The sequence below is a fragment of the Ranitomeya variabilis genome, chromosome 8, assembly GCF_051348905.1.
Source record: "Ranitomeya variabilis isolate aRanVar5 chromosome 8, aRanVar5.hap1, whole genome shotgun sequence".
NCBI lineage: Eukaryota > Metazoa > Chordata > Amphibia > Anura > Dendrobatidae > Ranitomeya > Ranitomeya variabilis.
Window position 1 is genome coordinate 210,149,573 of NC_135239.1, and position 14,409 is coordinate 210,163,981.

Below are 14,409 nucleotides of genomic sequence, written 5' to 3' on the forward strand. Positions count from 1 at the left end.
AGTTTGACCGGTTATTCCAGTGTTGGAAGGGTGGGCAGCACCGTGTTTGGGTTTAGGAGGATGAAGGAGACAGGGGTCCGACTGTGCCCAAGAGCCCCTCTAAACCTGGAGATGCTCCTGCACATTAGTATATATCATTCCTAGCCATCAATACAAAACCAACACTCTAAATTAACGAGGGCTTCGGTCCTATGGTGTGATGTTGTCATGCACATTATTTATCTTGTACTGTTTGTACTCCAGAGCTGCATTCACAATTCTACAGGCTTCAGAGCTGAAATCTGTCAGTAATACCTTATAGTTGCACAGATATTATTCTGGTGATATGCAAACTACACTGTGTTCCAAATTATTATGCAAATAATATTTCCTCAAATTTTCTCTAAATTACCTATCTGAATTGCAGTCATTGTTATTTTCCAGTCATCTACTATTCTAGTATAATTGCAATGTTTTGGAACAAACTGCCTATGAAAACAGAATCTTTTTTTTTTTAAATAAACACTCAAAATGCATGTTCCAAATTATTATGCACAGCAGAGTTTTCAACCTTTTTTTTTATTTTGAACAAAAAAATGGTCAATTGTGAAGTTATAAGCATTATCAGTTTATTACAAAATGAAATCAAACAGTTTTCAAGTGAAAACTTTATTCTAGGTGATGTTACATTTGCACATAGGACCCCTTGTTCGAAAGAAGCTTCTGAACTCTCTCGTCCATTGAATTTGTCAGTTTTTGGATGGTTTCTGCTTCAATTGTTTTGCATGTGGACAGAATACCCTCCCAGAGCTGTTGCTTAGATGTGAACTGCCTCCCGCCATCATAGACACTCCTTTTGATGATGCTCCAGAGGTTCTCAATGGGGTTGAGGTCAGGGGAAGACCATAACTTTGTCCTCTTTTATGCCCATAGCAGCCAGAGATGCAGATGTGTTTTTTGCAGCAGGAGACGGTGCATTATCATGCATGAAAATGATCTTGCTGCGGAAAGCACGGTTCTTCCTCTTGAACCATGGCAGGAAGGGTTGTTTTAGAAACTCCACATAGATTATGGAGTTCATCTTTACCCCTTCAGGGATCATAAAGGGGCCGACAATCTCTCTCCCCTGGATTCCAGCCCAAAAAATTACTCCACCTCCTCCTTGTTGGCGCCTTAGCCGTGTTTTCATGGGGTGTCCATCAACCAGCCATCCTCCACTCCATCCATCTGGACCATCGAGCGTTGCACGGCACTCATCGGTGAACAAAACAGTTTGGAAGTCAGTCTTCATGTATCGTTTGGCCCACTGGAGCCGTTTCTGCTTGTGTGCAGTGGATAGAGGTGGTCGACAGGATGGCTTACGCACAGCTGCAAACCTCTGAAGGACCCTGCATCTTGTTGTTCTGGGGACTTTGGAGGCACCAGCAGCTTCAAAAACTTGTCTGCTGCTATGACAAGGCATTTTTGCAGCTGCTCTTTTAACCTTACGCAATTGCCTGTTGGAAAGGGTCCTCAATTTTTCCTTATCAGCACGTACACGAGTGTGCTGGGAATCAGCTACATACTTCTTGATTGTGCAATGATCACGATGAAGTGTCTTGGCAATGTTGATTGTAGTCATGCCTTGACCTAAATACTCCACAATTTGTTGCTTCTCAGCAGCCGACACATCCTTTTTCTTTCCCATTTTGGCAAAAAATATAGGCTGCTTAATAATGTGGAACAGCCTTCTTAAGTAGTCTTGCCTTTATTTGGACACACCTGCCAAACTAATTTGCACAGGTATCTGCAATTGCTTTCAGTGATATAAAGAGCCCTGACACACATTACCATCAATGAGTTTAAATGACAAACAAAAAAATTCTAACCTTATCACTCCTAAACTCTTTGTGCATAATAATTTGGAACACAGTGTATTAATGATCAGCTTTACACCAGTCTCTACAGTCTTCTGATTTACAAAAAGAACTACTCCCTTTATTATTAACACATCGGTATTTGTACGGCAAAACCAGGAGAGTCTCCAAAACACAGAGCAGGTGTCAATCTTTCAATTATAGTTTTTCTCTGTAAGTTTCATTTCTGATTTTAACATACAAACACTGATGCAAAAATACTGACCAAATACTGAGGTGTGAATAAGCCCTGAGGGAATGGTCTGCCCACAAACTTTGCTGCCTCCATTAAGTATCAGCAGGGTTGTGACTGCAGCCCCTCTAGTGTAGCACAATGAGCACGGCTGAGCGCTCGCCGGCCACGGAAACGTGTAGAAAAGGGAGAAGTGAGAGACTGCTATCGATTTCTTGTTAACCACTTCTTAGATCAATAGGTGTAGATAATATGTGGAATCATTCATCAGGTGTATCTCAGCATGTATCACCACGGATTATCTACTAATTGGACAATGTGCTTTAACGAGCGCAACGCAGAAGGCTCATAAGTCATCACTGCTTAGACAATGCAGCCGGTAACTGGCAGGGAAACATGGATCTCCCCAAGGCCTATCTAGACAGATAGATAGATAGATAGATAGATAGATAGATAGATAGATAGATAGATAGATAGATAGATAGATAGATAGATAATAGATAGATGATAGATAATACATAGATTGATACAGTAATAGATAGATAATAGATGATAGATAGATAGATGATTGATGATAGATTGATGATAGATGATAGATAGATAGATAGATAGATAGATAGATAGATAGATAGACAGATAGATAATAGATGATAGATGATAGATAGATAATAGATAGATGATAGATAATACATAGATTGATACAGTAATAGATAGATAATAGATGATAGATAGATAATAGACAGATAGATTGATGATAGATAGATAGGTAGATAATAGATGATAGATAGATGATAGACAGATAGATTGATGATAGATAGATAGATAGATAGATAGATGATAGATAGATAGATAATAGATAGATAGATAGATAGATAGATAATAGATAATAGATGATAGATAATAGATAGATGATAGATAATACATAGATTGATACAGTAATAAATAGATAATAGATGATAGATAGATAATAGACAGATAGATTGATGATAGATAGATAGGTAGATAATAGATGATAGATAATAGATGATAGATAATAGTTAGATAACAGACAGATAGATAGATATCGCTGGCTCCCTGAGCCCCTTCCATCAGTCCAGTATTTATCTTTCCAGCTCATGCATTTTACTGATGTAATTATAGTTTGGCCTTCTACCTTATTTTTTCCTGCTTTTTTCCTAAAATCTGACATTAAAAAAATGCAAAAATAAAAAGTTACACATTGTTCTATTATTTTTTGCACTTTTTTTATTTTATTACACTATTTTATAACATTGTAAGTGTAATTTAATAACTTTAGCCCTCACCCTAATTCTAGCCCTTACACTACAAGATTCTTCATTTCCTGATGAAGTCTACCCAGGCTGCTGATCACTGGATTAACAGATGAAAAGCTCATTCGTTGGGTGAAATAATCATTTGGTCTGCACAAAAGATCATCATTCTCGGCAGCACATTGTCCTGTGTAAGTAGGATTTCCGCTGCCGAGGACAATGGCAGCCTATGCGCACTGAACGATCTAGTAGTGAAACCGGTGTAAAGAAAATATTACATGACGGAGTCGACAAGCAAAGAGGTAGCTGATCAGCGGTCATGGCTGCCGGTCATTGGATGTACACGTACCTTTAGAAAAAGTGTAAAAACATTAAAGCAGCTGTTAGTAATGAATTACACAAGATTAAACTCTGCCTTCATTTGTTAGCTACTCAGATTGTCATTTCAGCTATATGTAGCAGATGTTACTATATTACATGTAGCAGAGCTGAGCTTGCCATGTAGCAGATGTTACTATATTACATGTAGCAGAGCTGAGCTTGTCATGTAGCAGATGTTACTATATTACATGTAGCAGAGCTGAGCTTGCCATGTAGCAGATGTTACTATATTACATGTAGCAGATCTGAGCTTGTCATGTAGCAGGTTACTATATTACATATAGCAGAGCTGAGCTTGTCATGTAGCAGATGTTACTATATTACATATAGCAGAGCTGAGCTTGTCATGTAGCAGATGTTAGTATATTACATGTAGCAGAGCTGAGCTTGTCATGTAGCAGGTTACTATATTACATATAGCAGAGCTGAGCTTGTCATATAGCAGATGTTACTATATTACATTTAGCAGAGCTGAGCTTGTCATGTAGCAGATGTTACTATATTACATGTAGCAGAGCTGAGCTTGTCATGTAGCAGATGTTACTATATTACATATAGCAGAGCTGAGCTTGTCATGTAGCAGATGTTACTATATTACATGTAGCAGAGCTGAGCTTGCCATGTAGCAGATGTTACTATATTACATGTAGCAGAGCTGAGCTTGCCATGTAGCAGATGTTACTATATTACATATAGCAGAGCTGAGCTTGTCATGTAGCAGATATTACTATATTACATGTAGCAGAGCTGAGCTTGCCATGTAGCAGATGTTACTATATTACATGTAGCAGAGCTGAGCTTGTCATGTAGCAGATGTTACTATATTACATGTAGCAGAGCTGAGCTTGCCATGTAGCAGATGTTACTATATTACATGTAGCAGAGCTGAGCTTGCCATGTAGCAGATGTTACTATATTACATGTAGCAGGGCTGAGCTTGTCATGTAGCAGATGTTACTATATTACATGTAGCAGGGCTGAGCTTGTCATGTAGCAGATGTTACTATATTACATTTAGCAGAGCTGAGCTTGTCATGTAGCAGATGTTACTATATTACATGTAGCAGAGCTGAGCTTGTCATGTAGCAGATGTTACTATATTACATATAGCAGAGCTGAGCTTGTCATGTAGCAGATGTTACTATATTACATGTAGCAGAGCTGAGCTTGCCATGTAGCAGATGTTACTATATTACATGTAGCAGAGCTGAGCTTGCCATGTAGCAGATGTTACTATATTACATATAGCAGAGCTGAGCTTGTCATGTAGCAGATATTACTATATTACATGTAGCAGAGCTGAGCTTGCCATGTAGCAGATGTTACTATATTACATGTAGCAGAGCTGAGCTTGTCATGTAGCAGATGTTACTATATTACATGTAGCAGAGCTGAGCTTGCCATGTAGCAGATGTTACTATATTACATGTAGCAGAGCTGAGCTTGCCATGTAGCAGATGTTACTATATTACATGTAGCAGGGCTGAGCTTGTCATGTAGCAGATGTTACTATATTACATGTAGCAGAGCTGAGCTTGCCATGTAGCAGATGTTACTATATTACATGTAGCAGAGCTGAGCTTGTCATGTAGCAGATGTTACTTGTTGTGAATTCTGTTCTTGGGCTCCCTCCGGTGGTTATAAGTGGTAGCGCTGCTGTCTTTGGATCGCAGCATTCATCAGGTGTGTCCACTTATTGCAATTCTGACTGGGCTATTTAGTCTTGCTTGACCCTTTAGTCTGTGCCAGTTGTCCATTGTTCCCTGGAGGATTCACTTCCCTGCCTGGTCTCTCTTGCTTTGCTGTTCATTTCAACAAAGATAAGTTCTGGCTTTGTTTATTGCAGTCCACATGCTGTGAGCCTGATTGTTCAAGTTCTTTTCCATGTTTTGTCTTGTCCAGCTTGGTCTGTATAAGGATTTGCTCAGCCAAGCTGGTATCTCTGGAGATGCAGATATACCCTCCATGTCTTTAGTTAGATGTGGAGATTTTGTATTTTCTGTGGTGGATATTTTCTAGTGTTTTTATACTGACCGCATAGTACTCTGTCCTATCCTTCCTATTTAGCTAGAAGTGGCCTCCTTTGCTAAATTCTGATTTCAGTCTGTGTATGTTATTTCCCTCTCCTCTCACAGTCAATATTTGTGGGGGGCTGTCTATCCTTTGGGGATTTTCTCTGAGGCAAGATAGTTTTCCCTTTTCTATCTCTAGGGGTATTTAGTCCTCCGGCTGTGTCGAGATGTCTAGGAAGTGTTAGGTACATTCCACGGCTACTTCTAGTTGCGGTGTTAAGTTCAGGGTCTGCGGTCAGTACAGGTACCACCTTCTCCAGAGTACGTCTCATGCTGCTCTTAGGCCACCCGATCATAACAGTTACTATATTACATGTAGCAGAGCTGAACTTGTCATGTAGCAGATGTTACTATATTACATGTAGCAGAGCTGAGCTTGTCATGTAGCAGATGTTACTACATTACATGTAGCAGATCTGAGCTTGTCATGTAGCAGGTTACTATATTACATATAGCAGGGCTGAGCTTGTCATATAGCAGATGTTACTATATTACATTTAGCAGAGCTGAGCTTGTCATGTAGCAGATGTTACTATATTACATGTAGCAGAGCTGAGCTTGTCATGTAGCAGATGTTACTATATTACATGTAGCAGAGCTGAGCTTGTCATGTAGCAGGTTACTATATTACATATAGCAGAGCTGAGCTTGTCATATAGCAGATGTTACTATATTACATTTAGCAGAGCTGAGCTTGTCATGTAGCAGATGTTACTATATTACATGTAGCAGGACTGAGCTTGTCATGTAGCAGATGTTACTATATTACATATAGCAGAGCTGAGCTTGTCATATAGCAGATGTTACTATATTACATATAGCAGAGCTGAGCTTGTCATGTAGCAGATGTTACTATATTACATATAGCAGAGCTGAGCTTGTCGTGTAGCAGATGTTACTATATTACGTGTAGCAGAGCTGAGCGTGTCGTGTAGCAGATGTTACTATATTACATGTAGCAGAGCTGAGCTTGTCATGTAGCAGGTTACTATATTACATGTAGCAGAGCTGAGCTTGTCATATAGCAGATGTTACTATATTACATGTAGCAGAGCTGAGCTTGTCATGTAGCAGAGCTGAGCTTGTCATTTAGCAGATGTTACTATATTACATATAGCAGAGCTGAGCTTGTCATGGAGCAGATGTTACTATATTACATGTAGCAGAGCTGAGCTTGTCATATAGCAGATGTTACTATATTACATGTAGCAGAGCTGAGCTTGTCATTTAGCAGATGTTACTATATTACATATAGCAGAGCTGAGCTTGTCATGTAGCAGACGTTACTATATTACATGTAGCAGAGCTGAGCTTGTCATGTAGCAGATGTTACTATATTACATATAGCAGAGCTGAGCTTGTCATATAGATGTTACTATATTACATGTAGCAGAGCTGAGCTGGTCATGTAGCAGATGTTACTATATTACATATAGCAGAGCTGAGCTTGCCATGTAGCAGATGTTACTATATTACATGTAGCAGAGCTGAGCTTGCCATGTAGCAGATGTTACTATATTACATGTAGCAGAGCTGAGCTTGTCATATAGCAGATGTTACTATATTACATGTAGCAGAGCTGAGCTTGTCATGTAGCAGATGTTACTATATTACATGTAGCAGAGCTGAGCTTGTCATGTAGCAGATGTTACTATATTACATGTAGCAGAGCTGAGCTTGTCATGGAGCAGATGTTACTATATTACATATAGCAGAGCTGAGCTTGTCATGTAGCAGATGTTACTATATTACATGTAGCAGAGCTGAGCTTGTCATGTAGCAGAGCTGAGCTTGTCATGTAGCAGAGCTGAGCTTGTCATTTAGCCGATGTTACTATATTACATATAGCAGGGCTGAGCTTGTCATGTAGCAGAGCTGAGCTTGTCATGGAGCAGATGTTACTATATTACATGTAGCAGAGCTGAGCTTGTCATGTAGCAGAGCTGAGCTTGTCATGTAGCAGAGCTGAGCTTGTCATTTAGCAGATGTTACTATATTACATATAGCAGAGCTGAGCTTGTCATGTAGCAGATGTTACTATATTACATATAGCAGAGCTGAGCTTGTCATGTAGCAGATGTTACTATATTACATGTAGCAGAGCTGAGCTTGTCATGTAGCAGATGTTACTATATTACATGTAGCAGAGCTGAGCTTGTCATGTAGCAGATGTTACTATATTACATGTAGCAGAGCTGAGCTTGCCATGTAGCAGATGTTACTATATTACATGTAGCAGAGCTGAGCTTGTCATGTAGCAGATGTTACTATATTACATGTAGCAGAGCTGAGCTTGCCATGTAGCAGATGTTACTATATTACGTGTAGCAGAGCTGAGCTTGTCATGTAGCAGATGTTACTATATTACATGTAGCAGAGCTGAGCTTGTCATGTAGCAGATGTTACTATATTACACGTAGCAGAGCTGAGCTTGTCATGTAGCAGATGTTACTATATTACATGTAGCAGAGCTGAGCTTGTCATGTAGCAGATGTTACTATATTACATGTAGCAGAGCTGAGCTTGTCATGTAGCAGATGTTACTATATTACATGTAGCAGAGCTGAGCTTGTCATGTAGCAGATGTTACTATATTACATGTAGCAGAGCTGAGCTGTCATGTAGCAGATGTTACTATATTACATGTAGCAGAGCTGAGCTTGTCATGTAGCAGAGCTGAGCTTGTCATGTAGCAGAGCTGAGCTTGTCATTTAGCCGATGTTACTATATTACATATAGCAGGGCTGAGCTTGTCATGTAGCAGAGCTGAGCTTGTCATGGAGCAGATGTTACTATATTACATGTAGCAGAGCTGAGCTTGTCATGTAGCAGAGCTGAGCTTGTCATGTAGCAGAGCTGAGCTTGTCATTTAGCAGATGTTACTATATTACATATAGCAGAGCTGAGCTTGTCATGTAGCAGATGTTACTATATTACATATAGCAGAGCTGAGCTTGTCATGTAGCAGATGTTACTATATTACATGTAGCAGAGCTGAGCTTGTCATGTAGCAGATGTTACTATATTACATGTAGCAGAGCTGAGCTTGTCATGTAGCAGATGTTACTATATTACATGTAGCAGAGCTGAGCTTGCCATGTAGCAGATGTTACTATATTACATGTAGCAGAGCTGAGCTTGTCATGTAGCAGATGTTACTATATTACATGTAGCAGAGCTGAGCTTGCCATGTAGCAGATGTTACTATATTACGTGTAGCAGAGCTGAGCTTGTCATGTAGCAGATGTTACTATATTACATGTAGCAGAGCTGAGCTTGTCATGTAGCAGATGTTACTATATTACACGTAGCAGAGCTGAGCTTGTCATGTAGCAGATGTTACTATATTACATGTAGCAGAGCTGAGCTTGTCATGTAGCAGATGTTACTATATTACATGTAGCAGAGCTGAGCTTGTCATGTAGCAGATGTTACTATATTACATGTAGCAGAGCTGAGCTTGTCATGTAGCAGATGTTACTATATTACATGTAGCAGAGCTGAGCTGTCATGTAGCAGATGTTACTATATTACATGTAGCAGAGCTGAGCTTGTCATGTAGCAGATGTTACTATATTACACATAGCAGAGCTGAGCTTGTCATGTAGCAGATGTTACTATATTACATGTAGCAGAGCTGAGCTTGTCATGTAGCAGATGTTAGTATATTACATGTAGCAGAGCTGAGCTTGTCATGTAGCAGATGTTACTATATTACATGTAGCAGAGCTGAGCTTGTCATGTAGCAGATGTTACTATATTACATGTAGCAGAGCTAAGCTGTCATGTAGCAGATGTTACTATATTACATGTAGCAGAGCTGAGCTTGTCATGTAGCAGATGTTACTATATTACGTGTAGCAGAGCTGAGCTTGTCATGTAGCAGATGTTACTATATTACACGTAGCAGAGCTGAGCTGTCATGTAGCAGATGTTACTATATTACATGTAGCAGAGCTGAGCTTGTCATGTAGCAGAGCTGAGCTTGTCATGTAGCAGAGCTGAGCTTGTCATTTAGCAGATGTTACTATATTACATATAGCAGAGCTGAGCTTGTCATTTAGCAGATGTTACTATATTACATATAGCAGAGCTGAGCTTGTCATGGAGCAGATGTTACTATATTACATGTAGCAGAGCTGAGCTTGTCATATAGCAGATGTTACTATATTACATGTAGCAGAGCTGAGCTTGTCATTTAGCAGATGTTACTATATTACATATAGCAGAGCTGAGCTTGTCATGTAGCAGATGTTACTATATTACATGTAGCAGAGCTGAGCTTGTCATTTAGCAGATGTTACTATATTACATATAGCAGAGCTGAGCTTGTCATGTAGCAGATGTTACTATATTACATATAGCAGAGCTGAGCTTGTCATATAGATGTTACTATATTACATGTAGCAGAGCTGAGCTGGTCATGTAGCAGATGTTACTATATTACATATAGCAGAGCTGAGCTTGCCATGTAGCAGATGTTACTATATTACATGTAGCAGAGCTGAGCTTGCCATGTAGCAGATGTTACTATATTACATGTAGCAGAGCTGAGCTTGTCATATAGCAGATGTTACTATATTACATGTAGCAGAGCTGAGCTTGTCATGTAGCAGATGTTACTATATTACATGTAGCAGAGCTGAGCTTGTCATGTAGCAGATGTTACTATATTACATGTAGCAGAGCTGAGCTGTCATGGAGCAGATGTTACTATATTACATATAGCAGAGCTGAGCTTGTCATGTAGCAGATGTTACTATATTACATGTAGCAGAGCTGAGCTTGTCATGTAGCAGAGCTGAGCTTGTCATGTAGCAGAGCTGAGCTTGTCATTTAGCCGATGTTACTATATTACATATAGCAGGGCTGAGCTTGTCATGTAGCAGAGCTGAGCTTGTCATGGAGCAGATGTTACTATATTACATGTAGCAGAGCTGAGCTTGTCATGTAGCAGAGCTGAGCTTGTCATGTAGCAGAGCTGAGCTTGTCATTTAGCAGATGTTACTATATTACATATAGCAGAGCTGAGCTTGTCATGTAGCAGATGTTACTATATTACATATAGCAGAGCTGAGCTTGTCATGTAGCAGATGTTACTATATTACATGTAGCAGAGCTGAGCTTGTCATGTAGCAGATGTTACTATATTACATGTAGCAGAGCTGAGCTTGTCATGTAGCAGATGTTACTATATTACATGTAGCAGAGCTGAGCTTGCCATGTAGCAGATGTTACTATATTACATGTAGCAGAGCTGAGCTTGTCATGTAGCAGATGTTACTATATTACATGTAGCAGAGCTGAGCTTGCCATGTAGCAGATGTTACTATATTACGTGTAGCAGAGCTGAGCTTGTCATGTAGCAGATGTTACTATATTACATGTAGCAGAGCTGAGCTTGTCATGTAGCAGATGTTACTATATTACACGTAGCAGAGCTGAGCTTGTCATGTAGCAGATGTTACTATATTACATGTAGCAGAGCTGAGCTTGTCATGTAGCAGATGTTACTATATTACATGTAGCAGAGCTGAGCTTGTCATGTAGCAGATGTTACTATATTACATGTAGCAGAGCTGAGCTTGTCATGTAGCAGATGTTACTATATTACATGTAGCAGAGCTGAGCTGTCATGTAGCAGATGTTACTATATTACATGTAGCAGAGCTGAGCTTGTCATGTAGCAGATGTTACTATATTACACATAGCAGAGCTGAGCTTGTCATGTAGCAGATGTTACTATATTACATGTAGCAGAGCTGAGCTTGTCATGTAGCAGATGTTAGTATATTACATGTAGCAGAGCTGAGCTTGTCATGTAGCAGATGTTACTATATTACATGTAGCAGAGCTGAGCTTGTCATGTAGCAGATGTTACTATATTACATGTAGCAGAGCTGAGCTGTCATGTAGCAGATGTTACTATATTACATGTAGCAGAGCTGAGCTTGTCATGTAGCAGATGTTACTATATTACGTGTAGCAGAGCTGAGCTTGTCATGTAGCAGATGTTACTATATTACACGTAGCAGAGCTGAGCTGTCATGTAGCAGATGTTACTATATTACATGTAGCAGAGCTGAGCTTGTCATGTAGCAGAGCTGAGCTTGTCATGTAGCAGAGCTGAGCTTGTCATTTAGCAGATGTTACTATATTACATATAGCAGAGCTGAGCTTGTCATTTAGCAGATGTTACTATATTACATATAGCAAAGCTGAGCTTGTCATGTAGCACATGTTACTATATTACATGTAGCAGAGCTGAGCTGTCATGTAGCAGATGTTACTATATTACATGTAGCAGAGCTGAGCTTGCCATGTAGCAGATGTTACTATATTACATGTAGCAGAGCTGAGCTTGTCATGTAGCAGATGTTACTATATTACATGTAGCAGAGCTGAGCTTGCCATGTAGCAGATGTTACTATATTACGTGTAGCAGAGCTGAGCTTGTCATGTAGCAGATGTTACTATATTACATGTAGCAGAGCTGAGCTTGTCATGTAGCAGATGTTACTATATTACACATAGCAGAGCTGAGCTTGTCATGTAGCAGATGTTACTATATTACATGTAGCAGAGCTGAGCTTGTCATGAAGCAGATGTTACTATATTACATGTAGCAGAGCTGAGCTTGTCATGTAGCAGATGTTACTATATTACATGTAGCAGAGCTGAGCTTGTCATGTAGCAGATGTTACTATATTACATGTAGCAGAGCTGAGCTTGTCATGTAGATGTTACTATATTACATGTAGCAGAGCTGAGCTTGTCATGTAGCAGATGTTACTATATTACACATAGCAGAGCTGAGCTTGTCATGTAGCAGATGTTACTATATTACATGTAGCAGAGCTGAGCTTGTCATGAAGCAGATGTTACTATATTACATGTAGCAGAGCTGAGCTTGTCATGTAGCAGATGTTACTATATTACATGTAGCAGAGCTGAGCTTGTCATGTAGCAGATGTTACTATATTACATGTAGCAGAGCTGAGCTTGTCATGTAGATGTTACTATATTACATGTAGCAGAGCTGAGCTTGTCATGTAGCAGATGTTACTATATTACACATAGCAGAGCTGAGCTTGTCATGTAGCAGATGTTACTATATTACATGTAGCAGAGCTGAGCTTGTCATGTAGCAGATGTTACTATATTACATGTAGCAGAGCTGAGCTTGCCATGTAGCAGATGTTACTATATTACGTGTAGCAGAGCTGAGCTTGTCATGTAGCAGATGTTACTATATTACATGTAGCAGAGCTGAGCTTGTCATGTAGCAGATGTTACTATATTACACATAGCAGAGCTGAGCTTGTCATGTAGCAGATGTTACTATATTACATGTAGCAGAGCTGAGCTTGTCATGAAGCAGATGTTACTATATTACATGTAGCAGAGCTGAGCTTGTCATGTAGCAGATGTTACTATATTACATGTAGCAGAGCTGAGCTTGTCATGTAGCAGATGTTACTATATTACATGTAGCAGAGCTGAGCTTGTCATGTAGATGTTACTATATTACATGTAGCAGAGCTGAGCTTGTCATGTAGCAGATGTTACTATATTACACATAGCAGAGCTGAGCTTGTCATGTAGCAGATGTTACTATATTACATGTAGCAGAGCTGAGCTTGTCATGAAGCAGATGTTACTATATTACATGTAGCAGAGCTGAGCTTGTCATGTAGCAGATGTTACTATATTACATGTAGCAGAGCTGAGCTTGTCATGTAGCAGATGTTACTATATTACATGTAGCAGAGCTGAGCTTGTCATGTAGATGTTACTATATTACATGTAGCAGAGCTGAGCTTGTCATGTAGCAGATGTTACTATATTACACATAGCAGAGCTGAGCTTGTCATGTAGCAGATGTTACTATATTACATGTAGCAGAGCTGAGCTTGCCATGTAGCAGATGTTACTATATTACATGTAGCAGAGCTGAGCTTGTCATGTAGCAGATGTTACTATATTACATGTAGCAGAGCTGAGCTTGTCATGTAGATGTTACTATATTACATGTAGGAGAGCTGAGCTTGTCATGTAGCAGATGTTACTATATTACACGTAGCAGAGCTGAGCTTGTCATGTAGCAGATGTTACTATATTACATGTAGCAGAGCTGAGCTTGTCATGTAGCAGATGTTACTATATTACATGTAGCAGAGCTGAGCTTGTCATATAGCAGATGTTACTATATTACATGTAGCAGAGCTGAGCTTGTCATGTAGCAGATGTTACTATATTACATGTAGCAGAGCTGAGCTTGTCATGTAGCAGATGTTACTATATTACATGTAGCAGAGCTGAGCTGTCATGTAGCAGAGCTGAGCTTGTTATGTAGCAGATGTTACTATATTACATGTAGCAGAGCTGAGCTTGTCATGTAGCAGATGTTACTATATTACACGTAGCAGAGCTGAGCTGTCATGTAGCAGATGTTACTATATTACATGTAGCAGAGCTGAGCTTGTTATGTAGCAGATGTCACTATATTACATGTAGCAGAGCTGAGCTTGTCATGTAGCAGATGTTACTATATTACATGTTATCCTCTTCTGTCACTTGTGCTGTTTTATAAGACTGCAGCTACAGGTGACCTCAGA

At 39.5% G+C, this 14,409-nt stretch overlaps 1 protein-coding gene across 3 annotated transcripts in view; it reads right to left on the bottom strand.

The window, feature by feature from the left end:
- Positions 1 to 14,409, bottom strand: part of TRH (thyrotropin releasing hormone) — a 147,964-nt gene that overhangs the window by 2,409 nt on the left and 131,146 nt on the right. The window lies entirely within an intron of this gene.